Source organism: Rattus norvegicus, chromosome 11 (genome assembly GCF_021556685.1).
Source record: "Rattus norvegicus strain SHRSP/BbbUtx chromosome 11, alternate assembly SHRSP_T2T, whole genome shotgun sequence".
NCBI classification, from domain to species: domain Eukaryota; kingdom Metazoa; phylum Chordata; class Mammalia; order Rodentia; family Muridae; genus Rattus; species Rattus norvegicus.
Genome location: NC_141544.1, coordinates 24,737,954 through 24,755,704, shown reverse-complemented (window position 1 = coordinate 24,755,704; position 17,751 = coordinate 24,737,954). Strand labels below are relative to the sequence as shown.

Genomic DNA, 17,751 nt, shown 5'->3' with positions numbered 1-17,751 from the left:
TCAATAATAAACTTAAAGTGCCCATTAAGCCATGGAGCTACATTTTAGAAACCGGCTGCAGTCTAGGTTTAGTAGAAATTCTTATAAGAACACTAGAAGCTTTGGAATTGGTGACAAATGCAGATAAACTCTAGTTAAAGACACCGGCTGCATTCTCCTCAAACAAACATGTCAATTTCATTCTTTGGAACTTTACAATCTAACTCTGACCTCTCTTCTTTGGATGTGATCTCCTAGTTGGATTATCATGTAATAGATGCTGTTTCATGGACTCTGTTAGGCTGCGGCTCATGAAACATTTTTCATCAGAAAGCCGGATCTTCTGCAGAACTTGTAGTATCTACATGTCATAGCCTGCCTTGAATTCTCTCCTTAACCTGTACTCCATTCTTTTTCTTGAGAATGTAATCAACTGTTTCAACTATGTAGAGGTGAAGAGAGCTAGGGACTTTCCTCTGGACGTGGACTCAGCTCCAGACATTGTGGTTGCTTTGATTTTAAGTTATGACACACAGTATTGTTCCTTAAATGAGTCTTAGAACATGATGATGATCTGAAGATATGGACACTGAAAACATGCTTAAACAGTGAGAAGTGCATAAAAGTTTTTACACAGTAAGATGTCAACTACAAGCTTGCATTGGATTTGAAAGGACGACTGTTACACATAAATATTGGCCACGTGCCTCGGGATGTTTAGTTGGTATCTCTACCATCTCCCATGACTAGAAAGAGAAACCCTGTGCTCATGCCCTCAATACTCAGACATATAATTATACTGAAGAATGCAATCTGCCTCATTCATTCTCTCAACCCTCGAATCCTGCATCTAAGGATGCATTTAGTCACCTTGCAATGCTGAAGGATGCAACAAGGCATTTTCCAGACTCTGTGCTGTTGCCTCTCACCCTCAACCCTTTTCTTTCTTTTTTTTTTTTGGTTCTTTTTTTCGGAGCTGGGGACCGAACCCAGGGCCTTGCGCTTCCTAGGCAAGCGCTCTACCACTGAGCTAAATCCCCAACCCCACCCTCAACCCTTTTCATCTAGAAACTGGACCATTGCAATAGCCTCCTAACCATACTCTGTATTACTTGTCTACCATTATAATCCAAAGAGCAAATCTAATGGTATAGTCCAAAAACTAAATTATTATAATCTCCAGAGAGCAAGAAGTATGACTGTTTACAAATAAGAACACTTAGTTCTATTTACATTTTAAATGATTTTTCTACATGTTAGAACAAAATGCCACTCCTCTAAGTCACCAATGCTCACATGTGTGAGCATGCATTTCTCTCTAAAGGGACCTTTATTCATCAACCTCTACCTTAGTCACTGAAGGAGGGTTTTCCAGTTCAACTTACTCCTTGTTTGTATCCATAGTCTAGGAAACCAGCTTGGTCATGAATTCTATTTGTTCCTTCAAATTACAGAAATTATAACACAGAGACCCACTTCAGGTCAACTGACAGGGAATAAGAGACTGCAGTTTGCTTCTCCCCAAATGGAGCATCTCTCTCACACTCAGTGGTTAGTGTAGAAAAGCAGACAGGAAGATTCTAAGAGCCTGAGGTGGTGATTCCAAGAAAACTGTTATCTGATCACAGCAGGGCAACTGCCCATTGAACGCAGCAATTCTGTCAGCACACAGAAGACCCAGGTAAGCTCAAACCAGACAGAATCCCAACACAGAGGTGGGAATTGGGAAAAATCCCATCCCTAGCTAGGAGCTATTAGCGATGCATAGATGCTGAGAGAGGGAGAGGCTGTTTTCAAGACTGCCGTGTTGTGTAGGTTGAGCACTTTCTAGTAGAAGGTTACCCATTCAAGAGTGTTTCTCTCTCTCTCTCTCTCTCTCTCTCTCTCTCTCTCTCTCTCTCTCTTTCTCTCTCTCACACACACACGAACAAAGTTGAGTGAGAAAGAAAGGAAGTGTGGGTCTACATGAAGGAAATCAATTTAATCAAAATTGCATGAAATTCTCAAGGAAGCCACAAAATATGAGAAAAGGCCAAATCGGTTGGCATCAGAAGGATCACTAGATTTATAGGTGAGTTGCTTCACCCCCATGGCATTTGCATGGTCATGGGAGTCCAATTTCTAGTCTTCACACGTGTAAGCCAAGTGCTTTGTCCACTGAGCCATTTTCTGCCATAGTCTACGACATACTCCACTCTTTTCTCTTTAAGCACAATTTGCAACAAATTGTGCTCAGTAAAATCAAACACTGGGCATTCTCTGCAGACCTTTATAATCGTAAGAATTCATTCTTTCTCTTGTTGGAATTTACTCATGTCCTGGGGAATTGATTCCTGTGCTTCATTTAGGATTCAAGTCATGTCCCTGCTTTACCCAGATCCTTTCTGACACTCCTGTCTGACCTTTGCAAAGATGATACATCCTTCTTTTCCTCATATCTTTCGGTTCAATTTTAAAGTCTCTTTCAGAAACTGACCTTGCTTTGCATACATTTATTTGAATACATAGGGAATGTTAATCTTTCCCTCCTTGAGTTCATGTGAAAGGGGTTTCCATCCCTTAGCTTTAATTCCCTTATCTTTCTGATAGTGTCTCGTATACTGTTGTAAAGATGGGTAATACATATATTTTATGAATTTCATTACTGAAACAATTAGCAGATACCATAAATGAGCTCCAACATGTAACTTAGGTACGATTGAGAATGGATAGTTTCCTATGATTCTGTAGGACTCATCAGTTAGAGGATATGGAGATGGTTGGTGGAAAGAGCTTGACAGAAATGATAGAAGAAAACATCATATGACCTTAGCACATATATCAAATTTAGGTCTGTGGGCTTCTCAGAAAATTCATTTTATTTTAGGATAAACTTGAAACTCTTTGAATGTGGTGTAAAAAATCAATTTCCATTTATCTTCCCATGATTTTCCTCTGCGTTCAAAGCAAAATGAACCATGCATAAAATATTTTTTTCTATAAATTGTCAAGTTTAGAAAGATTTTTTTCTTATCCTTCAGACTTTTCGTCTGGAATGTAGTTTAGATGAGAGAACTCAGAACAATTTGCTTCCTACACATGCTAATTCTGCTGTTTCCTATCTTAATCTACTTCTGATCCTCACTGTGCCCATGCAGAAACTGATGACAACTGAACCACCTGAGTCATCGAATTTGCATGTGAAAAATCAAGAATGCAATGTTTTACATAGGCTTGATTTTTGCTTAGTTTATTGCTAATGTCTCTTACTGCTTTACAGTAAGATCTTGATATTTAGTGATATCTCTAGGTCACTATCATAAATAATTTATTTTAGATTTGGTTATCAGAAAGGGTCAAAAAGAAAAAAGAAAAGAAAAGAAAAGGGAAAAGAATGGATCCTAACGATGAAATAGCAATGACTGGGTCAATGGAATTTTCCCTAGAATGCAGAGGTCAAGTGACTGAAGCAAGAGTATGGGTCAGACAATTTTTGATATCTACTTAGTTTCCAAATTAATACTTATGAATTTCTAGATAAGAACCACATTTAATAAATCTAAAGGAGTAAAAAGGTCCTAATTTTTCTTTTATAAGAGATGTTATAACATTTCTTTCCATAAATGAAGGCTTGTAATATGTTAAGGTGGCCACAGCATGCTGAAATTCTGATTCAGACAGTGCTTACAACACTAAGCCTTCAGGAAATCTCAGAGCAGCCAATCCCTACCCTGACCCTGGACACAGATGTCATAGACGATGACCTGCTGGGGTTTGCATAGCTGTTTTCCTGGGATATGTTGTTTCAGCATCAACACAAAACTGGCATTGTTTATACAAATTAGTATTTCAAAGAGAAATTTTAAATTTTAAATTTTTAAATTGAGGAAATCCCTAATTCTTCCTTAAATTAGTAAATAGAAAGAGAAGGAGCCCCTCAATTCTCTGCAGTTACTCTTAATAAAGAGATAGATAGATGATATATATATATATATCAATATAAATGTATGTACATATGTGAAAATGAAGGAGAAATTGAAAAAGTCAATGAGAAGTATGGATTTGTAGGGGAAGCAATGAATTTTAACACTGTCTTTTTCTCACTGAAACTACTGAGTCTGTTTTTTTTTTTTTTTTTTTTTTTATTAACTTGAGTATTTCTTATATACATTTCGAGTGTTATTCCCTTTCCCGGTTTCCGGGCAAACATCCCCCTCCCCCCTCCCCTTCCTTATGGGTGTTCCCCTCCCAACCCTCCCACCATTGCCGCCCTCCCCCCATAGACTAGTTCGCTGGGGGTTCAGTCTTAGCAGGACCCAGGGCTTCCCCTTCCACTGGTGCTCTTACTAGGATATTCATTGCTACCTATGGGGTCAGAGTCCAGGGTCAGTCCATGTATAGTCTTTAGGTAGTGGCTTAGTCCCTGGAAGCTCTGGTTGCTTGGCATTGTTGTACTTTTGGGGTCTCGAGCCCCTTCAAGCTCTTCCAGTTCTTTCTCTGATTCCTTCAATAGGGGACCTATTCTCAGTTCAGTGGTTTGCTGCTGGCATTCGCCTCTGTATTTGCTGTATTCTGGCTGTGTCTCTCAGGAGCGATCTACATCCGGCTCCTGTCGGTCTGCACTTCTTTGCTTCATCCATCTAGTCCAATTGGGTGGCTGTATATGTATGGGCCAAATGTGGGACAGGCTCTGAATGGGTGTTCCTTCAGTCTCTGTTTTAATCTTTGCCTCTCCCTTCCCTGCCAAGGGTATTCTTTTTCCTCATTTAAAGAAGGAGTGAAGCATTCACATTTTGATCATCCGTCTTGAGTTTCGTTTGTTCTAGGGATCTAGGGTAATTCAAGCATTTGGGCTAATAGCCACTTATCAATGAGTGCATACCATGTATGTCTTTCTGTGATTGGGTTAGTTCACTCAGGATGATATTTTCCAGTTCCAACCATTTGCCTACGAATTTCATAAACTCGTTGTTTTTGATAGCTGAGTAGTATTCCATTGTGTAGATGTACCACATTTTCTGTATCCATTCATCTGTTGAAGGGCATCTGGGTTCTTTCCATTTTCTGGCTATTATAAATAAGGCTGCGATGAACATAGTGGAGCACGTGTCTCTTTTATATGTTGAGGCATCTTTTGGGTATATGCCCAAGAGAGGTATAGCTGGATCCTCAGGCAGTTCAATGTCCAATTTTCTGAGGAACCTCCAGACTGATTTCCAGAATGGTTTTACCAGTCTGCAATCCCACCAACAATGGAGGAGTGTTCCTCTTTCTCCACAACCTCGCCAGCATCTGCTGTCACCTGAGTTTTTGATCTTAGCCAATCGCACTGGTGTGAGGTGAAATCTCAGGGTTGTTTTGATTTGCATTTCCCTTATGACTAAAGATGTTGAACATTTCTTTAGGTGTTTCTCAGCCATTCGGCATTCCTCAGCTGTGAATTCTTTGTTTAGCTCTGAACCCCATTTTTTAATAGGGTTATTTGTTTCCCTGCGGTCTAACTTCTTGAGTTCTTTGTATATTTTGGATATAAGGCCTCTATCTGTTGTAGGGTTGGTAAAGATCTTTGAGTCTGTTGTTTTAGGAATATGATTTGTGTGCCATTAATATATAGAAATGATGCATGTTAGGCCAATCTGGATGATTGCTCTTGGAGAAAATTGCTTAATCTGAAATTTCAGTCTTTGAAATTTTTTATTATGCTAGTTGGGTTAGCCTACTATGCATCTAAATTGATTTATTTTCATTAGTTGCTTTGATGTCTTCTAATTGTGACAAAATATTGAATTTTTAATATATTTTAGGCACTGGCTAAGTGGTAGCATGCATATAAATCTGAAGGAAAAAGTCAGCAATATTTAGAATCATAACCCTACATTCTCCTTGACGAAGATCTCATCACTTCCAACATGGGGTATGAAACAAGACAGAGGCCAAGTTGATGTGAAAGAGCACAGGTGAGATTTATCTCCATCAGAATTGTAAAGATGCTCAGGAAAGAAAAAGAAGAAGAAAGGAAGTGAAGATGAGGGAGGTCAAGTGTGTGGACAGACGAGTGGTCTAGTGAAGCAGGGATTTCTGTATTCGTCTGACATATCACTTACGCCTTAACATAGAAATGCCAGCATTTTAAAAAGAACTGGGAAAGGAAAAGCACATTTTCATTGTTTATATTTTAAACACAAGAGAAAGCATGTTCATATGTCTATAACATGAAACAATCATTCACTCATATGTTTATTTATTTAACCAACTTTTATGTTTTTCTTCCCACAGGCCACTTGATTAGAGGAAAATGTTGCAGAAAAAAATAAAACAATTTGGGCCTGTGGTGCTTGTCCATAAGGAGAAGCTATCAGGAGACCGAGGCAGGAAGAATCCTAACCTCAAGGCTTGTCTGACTAAAGATTGAGCTCAAGGCCAGCTTCAGTAAAACTCTGTCTCGAACGGCCTAAAGATTGCTTGGTATATAGGTCAGTGGTACAGCACTTGCCTGTTCAGTTTCTAGGACCGATAGAGGGGGAGGGGTATTTCTAAAGTCTGAAGAGTGAGGAGTCACCCGTTGGAGTATTTTGGCAGACGATCCAATGTGTACAAAGGCTCATAGGTAGGCAACAGACCTAGATGTTCATATTCATGTCAGCCACGAAACACAAAAGCCAAATTTTGAAAAGAGAAGAAAAAAAATCAAGTATGGCAAGGCTTAGAGAGTATTGTACCAGATAGGTTTTGGAGGATGTTGAGTGGGACAGGGTCCAACTTGTGTTCTTAAAACACTAGAGCGATTGTCATGTAGAGAACAGATGGGTGCGTTGAAGGTGGGAGTGGGATGATGAAGGATGTTCTTATAAGTGACACTTGACAGTTTTGGAGGGCGAAGCTCAGATGAGTTAGAACTGAAGGCTTCTTTCTATTCAGCAGTCCCACAATGTATTAAGTGTCATGCGCTGCCATTTTACCTTCATAGGAAGCAGAAAAGGAGGTCTCTGTAGACAAAAGTCCTCCACACTACCGACAGCCACAAAAGCAGCCATTCTACTTACTGCTCATTCTGAGCGTCTGAGCAAGTTGAATGACAACCTTAGCCATGCCCCACGCTTTCTTAAAAACTGAATGTAAAAGAATGTATCAGCTGCCACGAGGACAGGTTGACTTGCCCAAGCCTGCACGGCCATTACTCAGCAAATCTTTAATTTTAGCTCTTGCTTTTGGAATCCAGAGCTTATGTTTGTAGCCGAGATTGGAGAGAGAAGATGGCTAAGTGATAATGAACATGTTGGTCTAAAGGCTTAGTATAGACTGATGAGAAAAAGAACTATCCAACAGATAAATTTAGTTTCTCTTAAAATACGCTCATCTGTGTAAGCAGGTTTCTGCTCTATGTCCATAAAACTTCAATACAAAAAATTACACATTTTATTTTTATATGTAAATAATATACAACAAAAGTATGTTAAGCCAGGTTTTAACCAAAGTTTCATGATACTTTGTCGTAAGAAAAATCTATATATGTATGGCAGTAGTGACTTTGTTGATTTTGCTCCATCAGAAGCAGTTGCAATGGTTATAAATATGTAATAGAACATATGCTCTCTGGCCACACTATCCCTACATGCCACTATTCAGTGCCACCCACTTGTCATTTCTTATTTTATGTTCTTCACAGAATTTAGCAGTGTCTGTCATTATTGTGGTATTAAGACTTTTTTTTGGCCTGTTTATATCTTTAAAACTTCAGACCAATGCAATGAAGTGAGTGTTTGCTGAGTGTTTTTTGAAAGCAAGAAAACCTGGTCTAGACTGCAAAGCCATGACATTCACATCTTGATGAACTTACTTAATGCTCATTCCCTCAACTGGTCCCATCGTCTCAGAGCCTGGTCTTAGGACTCTGCAAGAGCGATAGTCGATGAAGTGGGATTTTACATTTGAAAAGGGGTTTCAGATACATCCTTTTTAAAAAATATTCAGATTAAATACAGCTAGCATCCTTGTGGTAGACTTAACTTTTTTGTTGTTGTTGATGTTGAGGGGGATGAGATCTGTCAACACAGCCACTTGAGACTGATCAATGCACAAAGTGTTGCACAAAGCAACTCACATTTAACCTTTGCAAATGAATAAGTAAAAGGGAATTCATGAATTCTTAAAATGTTGCCCCTTGATGAGGAAAGCAGCCTCTTTGAGCTTTAGGATTAATTCCCCCGGACATTTTTTTTTTCATTTTAGTTTTTCCTAGTGAACCTCAGTTTCCATTGAATCTTGCAGAAAGAATAAAAATGGAAAGAGTGAGCCTTAACCATTTTTATCAATTCCGCATATAGGCCAAATAACATTTAGGAATCATGTTCTATTTAACTCTTTTGAAATTAAGCTTTCAACCCCTTGAGCATTGCTGTGAAGGCTGAGATTTGTTTACCAATACAATTGATATTTATCAGCAGCTTTTTTTTTCTAGCAATAAAGCAGGCAAGAATCATAAAAACACCCCTCTCTTTTCATTTGTTCACTGTTTTCTGCCAGTGCATTATGTGACAGCTGTTCTGAAAATAGACTTCAGGACAGCTCTGCTTGGGCGTGCACATGAGTGCCTTTCAAAGGACATATTGGCCTCCGCTGACCACGATGCATGTGGTTCACAAACAAAGACAGAAGACGATACACACTTCTTCATCACCAAGGGCAACAGGTCACTGTGGACATCACAGAAGGCAGAGTTTTAAAGGTCCATTTTGTTACGGCTTGCTTTATAGCTTGCTAGGTCCCCTTCTACAAAGAAAATAGGACACCTTTTGAAGAGGGAGGGATGAGAAGCATGTGTGAGAGTTCATGCAGGTACTTGGGAGGGAAAATGACTACTTCTCTCTTGAGTGACTTGTACTTTCATATTAAAAGTAAACTGAGTGAAAATAAATACAAAAATCTTAAAAGTCAAGTATGCTGATGTGTGAAAAGGAAACTTTTTTTATTGCCTTCAAGTATTCAGTGACTCAAATATCTTGTAAAAATGGGATGTATATATAAGATGGAGCCTGGTATTTTGTGTTTCCCAAGGGCCAGTAATTCTAAGAGAGCCAAGTCTCACTTTTGCAGCGGTGTACACAATGCTTGTGCTGAGAGCTGCCGTAGCACTGGGCACTATTTCATCGACCCCTAACAGCCGTAAAAGTCAGGACCAGATGTGACTCAGGTTTATGAAAGACGGGCCATAGTCTCCATGAGGTTAGAGACCTATCAAGTTTACATGGTAAGAAAGTGGTAGAATCAAAACTTGAACCAGAATCCCAAGAGTTAGCCAAATCACCCTACAAAGGCAGCTTCAGAAAATAAAATTGATTTTATAGCCATGAATGAAGTCAAGTTTCCCCCTTACCTCTAACCCTCGGAGCCCAAATCATTCAATCATTGGCTCTTAGTACCAAGAACTCACCAAACAGCTCTCTACTCAGCTTACGGTTCTGAATGTTTGCTAAGTTAGCATGAAGTTTTAGGAAAGTCTGAAAAGGTTTCAATCGCTAGTTCCCAGGAACCTTCCCATTCGTCCACTGACTGCTGAAGACCCTTAATGTGAGCCAAATTCAGATTTCCCTTAAAATGCCTTTCAACTTCTGCCACTGGTGGAAATCCTATTTCAGGCTCAGCTCTAACTAACTTGTTTTCTGAATATAACAGGGAATCCTTTGCTATTTCCCATCAATATACAGCCTTCTATATACTGTAGAATCACACATGTTCTAAGTCATGATAAGGTAAATATATACTGATTATTAAATGAATTATCTAAGTTCAGAAATTTCTTTAATCTTTCACATTGTTGCCTGCAATGCTGATCGGATATATAAAATAAAAGACAGTATTATTTGAAATGTCTAATCTTTTTTTTTTTTTGGTTCTTTTTTTTTGGAGCTGGGGACCGAACCCAGGGCCTTGCGCTTCCTAGGCAAGCGCTCTACCACTGAGCTAAATCCCCAACCCCTGAAATGTCTAATCTTAAAGAGAATTAGGCAAGGTAAGATGGTTCAGTGGATAAACTGCTTGCCACTCAAAGATCAGAGTTCAGATCCTCAGTACTCACACAGAAAATAGGCATTCATTTTGGCTGCTTATTGTTCCTAGCGCACATCCTCAGGATATAGTGGCTATCTACAGTAGCTGAAAGAGTGCGGTGCTCTGTGTCAGTATATAAAGGAGAGGGGAAACTGAGGAAGACATTCAGCACCAACCTCAGGCCTGGGTATGCACAAATACATATGCATATCATTCTCATACAGGAAAGCCCACATGTAAATATTCATGAATATCTAAATTGAATCTATATCTGACAGCAAGTTGATTTAGCCATAGGGTAGACCATTCACACATGAAACGAGAAAGCATCTAAAATTCTAAAATTTTATTATATGTGTATGGGTAGTGTCCTGGCTAGTTTTGAGTGTCCATTTGACAGAAGCTAGAGTCATTTGAGTCAAGCCCACAAATTGAGAAAAAACCCTTCAATTAGTGATCAATGAGGGAGAGCCCAGCCCGTTGTGGGTGATGCCCTTCCTGGAATGGTTGTCCTGCGTTCTATAAGAAAGCAGGCTGAGCAAGCCATGTGAAGCAAAGCAGCAACCAGCACCCTTCCATAGCCTCTGCATCAGGTCCTGCCTCCAGGTTCCAGTCCTGCCTGAGTTCCTGCCCTGACTTCCTTCAATGATGGGCTATGACCCAGAAGGATAAGCCAAGTAAATCCTTTCCTTCCCAACTTGCTTTTTGGTCATGGTGCTTCATTGCAGCAATAGAAACACTAAGTCAAGTGACTTGACTGATGTATTTCTGGGCCACTGAGCACTCACAGAGGTCATAAGAGGAAGCTGGATTCCATGAAGTGGTTGTAGAAGACTGTGGGCAGCCATGTGCTCCTGGGAACAGAACCCAGGTCTTCTAGAAGAGCGGCAGAGATCTTAACCTCTAAGACACGTCTTCAGTCTCAGAAAATATTTTCTAATTGCATTTAGAGCAATTCTTTAGGGATAGTGTAGACCAGTGGTTCTCACCCTTCCTAATGCTTTGACCTTTAAATACAGTGCTCATGTTGTGGTGACCCACAATCATAAAATTATTTTTGTTGGTACTTCATAACTGTAATTTTGCTACTGTTATGAATTATATAAATCTTTGTGTGTTTTCTTTTGATGGTCTTACGTGATCTCTGTAAAAGGGTCATTCGACATCCAAAGGGATCAAGAGCCGCAGGTTGTGAACTGGTAGTGTAGATACCATGATATAATAACAAAACATAGCAGAAGTCTCTTCACATTGGCCTATAATAATAAATTAGCCAATAACTACATAATTCCTAAATTTTAATGGCAAGTAAAATTAAGTCCATAATCATATTCGAGTTTCTTGGTCAACAAGAAAACTAGAGTGTAGGAGTCTCTAAACAACCATTGTTGGGGAAAACACTTCCTCCTTTAGAAGCTTCAGAATCCCTTAACAGCTACATAGTTATGGTGGAAAGACGATTGTGACCTTAGACACAGAAAACAACACCTTGTGGATTTATTCAAAGGCAATTTATAATGTGCTGTCAAATTTGCATTCATGAAGTTGTGAAATGCAGCAAACAGCACATGGACACCTAAGACTCGTGGTCATTAACGTCATTTAAATTTGTTTACATAATTGATTTTTTAAAAAAAATTTACATGTGGTGCTGACTTCACACCCCCATCCCCAATCTCTATCTCTGTCTGTCTTTGTGTCTCTGTCTGTTTGTCTCTGTGTCTCTGTCTCTGTCTCTGTCTCTGTCTCTCTCTCCTTACTGCTGTTGTTTTTAAATTGGGGATAGCTCTTCGGGGGATTTTTTTTTTGAGCTTTGAGCTTTGTTCCTGCAGTGATTCAGTGAACACATATAATTTTTTATTGTCCGCCATCACTGACAGGCTGCCTCCAAGGCACAGGGCTGTGTGCAGTGCATAATGGTTTATTGATGAGCAGTGAGAGCTGAAGCAGAGGTGGATGCTGGCACACCAGGCACAGATCCTTGTTTAGAAGCCAACTGAGCATTCGGTAATGAGCCTGTGCGGTGTTGTTTGCTGAACTCAGCTCAGGCCACTGATCCTTCTAAGGGAGTAGGGGAAGGGAAACAGCTCAAGTGCTCACACACTTCAAGCAGCTGTGGCATCCACATTTAAAATCCAGTATCAACTCCTCACCACACGGTTAAATTATTGAGAGGGACGTTTAAGACGGAACTAAGAGTAGTCTTTCAGCCAAGTATTTCGAAGAACAATGGAAGGAGTCTTCTTCCAAGAATAACTTTCAAGAAAAGTTGTTCTAATTTGACAAAAGTAATACATGCCTGTAGTAAAACTTAAAAAAAAACCAGTCAAAATAATTTAGAAAAAAAATCTAGGTAGGCACAAATATAGTTCTTGTTACTTGCTTGAGAATTTTCTCTAAAATCCCCAAAGCTCATTTACTTTGGAAAGCCAGAAAGTATAGGCAAGCAGTCTTTCACAATTTTTTCTTTTCTTTTCTCATTTAAGTTCTGTCAGTACAGATCATGGCTGTAGGATCTCCCATATTTACCGTATGTATTGTTATATTGGCCCACTGTGCACTCTACTATTCTATTAAATGAATTCTTATTTCCAGTTAACACACAATGCTACTGTAAGCATCTTAGAGCATTAGTAGTTTTCAGTTATATGAGTACTTCTTACAGTTTAATTTATAGTGAATGGCATATATAGACTTATTTCAATAAAAACTTTAAGACATATCTCTCAGCACCAATAAGACATTTCCCTCCCAATATCAAGAAAAAAATTGAGTGGCATTGATGATGTAGTTTTAGACCATAAGAGAACTTAATCAATTTTCCTATGAATTTTCCTGTTATGAAGTTGGTTAATCGCTCCCACTGAATTTTTTAATTTTAAACTTATTTATATGTGTGTATCAACCAGTTATAAAACATATTATATGATGTCTTAATATTCACATATATTATGTAACAAATATCAACATTATATGTAATATACGTTAAAATATTTTTTGTACCTGAGGGTTATATTTTCTTAACCCATTTTTTGTATAAAATTCATTTATATTTTCACACATCTAGTAACTTCTTCTGATACCTTGTGGTTTTTTGTGTTTCTCAGAAATATAACCCCACTTATTAAATATTCTCTGCTATTTGAAATAGTTCACTTTTACTAAGACTACATTTGGTTCCTCAAGAAATTCATTTTGATGTAAAGAAAAATATGAAAAGAAAAGTAAATCTTTACTTTTTCTGGACACTAAAGAGCCTCACTTTAGCATGTGGGAACTCTTACCTTTTCCCTACGACAAATACATTTGTTGTCCTGTGCAGTCCCTCTATACCATGCTTTGATCTGTTTGCAAAAACTCACCCATCCATTGATAATATTGTTCACTGAGAAGGCTTGCTGACTATATTTGCTAATAAATAATAATTCCTTCTGGAATTTTAAATTTAAAGCTGCCTTTTTGGGTTCTGTACATTATTTAGAAAGTAACCTCTGATATAAACATTTTTTGATATGTTCTCTTTTATAAAATATAGAGTTATTAAATATACATTATTTGCCAAATCAGCAAGGAATGAAGAAAAACATGCATGACTAAATTGGAGTTGAAGTGCATAAAAATAATTTAAAAAAATCAATAATATCCAAAATTGCTCAAAAAAATGTGGCACGGTTAAGAAGAACTAAGTAGAGGATTGACCAAAGTCCTTGATTTTGTATTTGAAGATAATGTATGTGGCTTTCTGTCGACTTTTGCCCTCTATAACCTCTAACTTACTTATTACATTTTATAACTTGTTATCAAAATTATGAATTATGTGTTTTATACCAAATGGGTACATTACCACTGGGGTGATTTCAAATCTTAGAGTTCCCCCAGTTAGAGTGGTCTGTTGAATGAATTTTGTAGCACCAGGTAAACGATACAGTAGACTGTGCAATTATTATTAGCCAGGATAAGGATGTACATGAGGAACTCAGGCATTAAGATCAACTCTTCTTATCAGCAATATCAAAAGATGCTTCAATTCAGATCCAATAGTAGAAGAGAATTCCCATTTAGTGCTTGGTGCTAAGAAATTCCGGATGTAGAAGCAATCAAATCTACTAACCTACTATTAGATTTATTACTGGACCGATTGCCAACTTGCAAGTCAATATCTCTTATGCTAACCTCTGGCTTTAAATGAGTTATGAAAGACTTTAAAATGAGTTATGAAAATTACTCCTAAGCTATCAGTTTGTACCACATCTATTCTTCCTAGTCATTATAATGACTTTTGTGTTTCTATGTCCCTCGTTGGACATTTCATTCAGGTCTAGCTATCAGATTTTCACTCCCTGGCCACAGTGAATAATTTACAGATGGGTAGGTTGCTAACAAAGCCCAGGAAGCACAGTGGAGCTTTTACTGGAAGAGAGAAAATCTTTCTTGCTCAGTTGAATCTGAATGGATTCAATTCAATGCTAAGTCTACTTCAGTGGCTACATATGCTTGAGAAGGAAAATAAAGACATATGGAAAGATTTCAAGATACAGTGGCATTCTTGTATATTTTACTATATAGAAAGCATGCTCAAGTGTTCATGTTACTAAAGTTCTTATGTGTATACTTTTAAAATTCTAAAGGAAAATACATAAAAATAAACAAACATTAATATAGTTTATTAAGTTCTTGTGGTATATCCATACTTACTTATTGAGTGAGACTTTCTTTAAAATATACATTTAAAATAAAAAATTTCAAGCATTTCAAAGATTTTCATTTGAAGTCAAATAATATTATCTCCTGAATTTCACTATACCATGATTCTATTCTCTGGTGGAATGTTCAGAAGCAGGATGGTACTGAGAGTGTAATTGGATTCCTTTCCATTTCAGAAGATGTTGTGGAGAACAACGTTGTAAAGAGAACTACTGCCTGACTCAAATGACCAACAGAGTGGAATCGGAGCTTTTAAAGTTTCAATTTGATATCCAAGCCTGTCTTTGATCAGAGCGTCACACAAACGACTGTTCTGATATGTTGTGCAAAGGGCTGTCTAGATAAGCTGTTGTGTTCTGAGCCTTCCTATGACCACACTAAGACCTGATAGGTTGAACAGTGAGAAGTGCTAGAATGATCCCCACAATAGATTCTTCAAAGAAGGAAAATTAAGAGCACTCGCCGATAACAAACTAACAACCTCACGATTTTAATTAAAAGCCATTTGCACAACACACATATAAACCTCACATCTAAACACATCTTTTCCTCATAGGTGACATAATGTGTTATTCTGTCATTCTAACTGCACATGTATAGTACATCAACGTCAGTATCTGCTAAATATACTTTACTCTTGAGATCCTTCCCCAAGTTTGATGATCACATAACACACTGATAGATGTGACTCGCCTTTAACCTCCTCATTAGAATGACAGAACTGTATTTGGTTCAAATGGGAAAGTGGCATGAAACCTTAATAAGGGAAAGCCAGCTGAGGATCTTGCTGTAAGACAATACCATGTATAATTGGACTTTAATTATGCAGATTTAACAAATGGCAGAGGATGATTGGGTGGTTATATTCCTTGACCAGAGATGCCTGCCAAGTCCCCAAGCCGGTATTAATGTACAAAGCAGACTTCCCTGTGACTGCCACTGCTGGGTCCCTACTACAGTGTCAAAATACTGTTATTATTCTTTTGAGAAAAATAAATCCATCGATTTGCTGAAACAAGTTAAATTTCTGTTCTAACTCTGAATGAACAATCTCGGTAATAAATTATTTTCTTAAGCACATAATTAATTGCCTTTGTACTAAAACCTAAACAAGAAACCTAAACATGAACTGGCCTTCACATTTGTGACAGAAGTTCACTGCGTGGTTTTTTACCAAAACAATCTCTACATTTAGACCAAAGGTTTTGTAAGAAAAAGAGAAAACAGTTTCTGAAAGTGAAACAAGAAGGTCATAAATTCCTGGTTGGAATCTTCTCTACAGAAAGTTGATTATTCTTGCATTTAGGCATATACCATACTTTTCTGTGTTTCTTACATAGTTTGAAACACTATTCAGAATGAATGCGCTCATTCAATTCGTGTAGTTAGGAGTGGGCTTGGGCTCTGAGCCTGAACTACTTATCGCTCTCAGTCTTGGACTCCGAGAACTGCACTGCCCTTCTCCCACTAGCAGTTGTGGATATCTGTAGTCTTTGCTGGACATGACATTGCCATTATACCTATGAACTCTAACCATCTGTGATCTCACGCAAAAGACCAGCCCATGACAAAGCCACCCCAAATCCTAGCCTCCGTGAGGAAATAAATATAGCTTATGAGGTTGCATTCCTAGTTGAGCTATTTACTGACAGTAGATGGCTGCAGGGAGAGAGAGAGTCAGTTTTCCTCAGGGATCTGGCTCCTGAGAGGATACTCATGATTTTGTAAATTTACCCTAAATGGTGAGAATAGGGGATGGATTTAATCAAAACATGCATATGTTTATGAAATTTATAAACAATAAAAATGAAAATTATCTTTTTAGGATATATCTCTGGACTGTTCAGTGCTTGTACCTAAAAGATGAACACGTGATAATTTTATATTTAGTTTTTTTGAAGGATAACCTTCCTGCTTTCCTATCAACTTTATAATTTTACACTCTTATCAACACAGACTATCTAGTTTTTCCTCATTGTTACCCTGTTTATGTTTTATGCTTCTTTAAAATAGTTCCCATTTCTGGACCTCAAGTCCATAGTGATATTCATTGAAAGGTTCAGCACTCATTGACTTTCAAGGCACAGGTTTTGGTGTTTGCCCATGACATTAGCCTGCTGTGGACACTGTTGATTGTTTTGTAGAATTGCTCCTTGAGATCCAGCTCTGCCATGGAAGGAATACTAACACGATGCTTCAAGGAACAGACTGTGATGAATTCTTCCATTGACCCCACTGTATTATGCTAAAATTTATGTTTAAAATGATCCATGGTGGGATAAATGAAACAAAGAACAAATGAGTCATCAGGAGTACAGAGTGTGCATTACTAAAGAAAAAACTACTAATAGGAATGGAAGTGAAACCCTTCAAGAATTTCCACAAAAGCGTCTCTACATAGCATCAGACTCCTACAGACCATGTCAGGCAGTAATCATCCCAGGGCCAATTTGAGGTAAAAAAAAATACACAGTGGGGTTTCTTTAACAGGAAATCCATCAGAGGCACACGTATTTGTGTGTCATTTAGGACAGAAGTTTGTGTCCTCTAACATCAGGAGTCCCACTTTATGACGGGGTGACAAAAAATCAATTGCCTTACTCTATAATTTGACTAGTACACAGTGTTTCTCTTCTCACCCACTACTCCTGTATTCACGGTATGGATGGACAACGTACTCTGCATGCGTTGTTGTAATAGCTGGAACTACTACACTTTGCTATTTACAATTTTCTTTTTTATAGTGTTCCTTCAAGTAGTGTGTATTCTAGTAGTGGTCTGTTGCAATCCTTCCAAAGATTAATCTTTTATGTCTGCGTGAAAGGTGTAGTTCTTCCAGAGGTCTACAAAGACATATCTGATTTCACTCCCTCTTTCCCCAGAAGGACAAAACATAAAGAAATTAAAACTGAAGTAAATACATGATAAAACATCATCCTCGATTCTACTCTGATAACGGACAGGTGTAGATTATATGTAGGTTCCCCTGAGTTCCAAAGAATACCATAATTTTTGGATCTATCATTTGTAAAATTTCAAGTT

General features: G+C 38.1%; 1 protein-coding gene and 1 long non-coding RNA gene across 2 annotated transcripts in view; one reads left to right on the top strand and one right to left on the bottom strand.

Annotated features, from left to right (window-relative positions):
- The window catches only part of LOC102551469 (uncharacterized), a 32,527-nt gene extending 23,631 nt beyond the window's left edge, over positions 1–8,896 (top strand). Inside the window, exons 2-4 of the long non-coding RNA XR_015632894.1 lie at positions 5,763–5,915; positions 6,235–6,431; positions 8,482–8,896. This is a non-coding gene — a long non-coding RNA (uncharacterized LOC102551469). The remainder of the gene's footprint in view (positions 1–5,762; positions 5,916–6,234; positions 6,432–8,481) is intronic.
- Robo1 (roundabout guidance receptor 1) overlaps positions 1–17,751 on the bottom strand; it is a 1,048,129-nt gene that overhangs the window by 496,411 nt on the left and 533,967 nt on the right.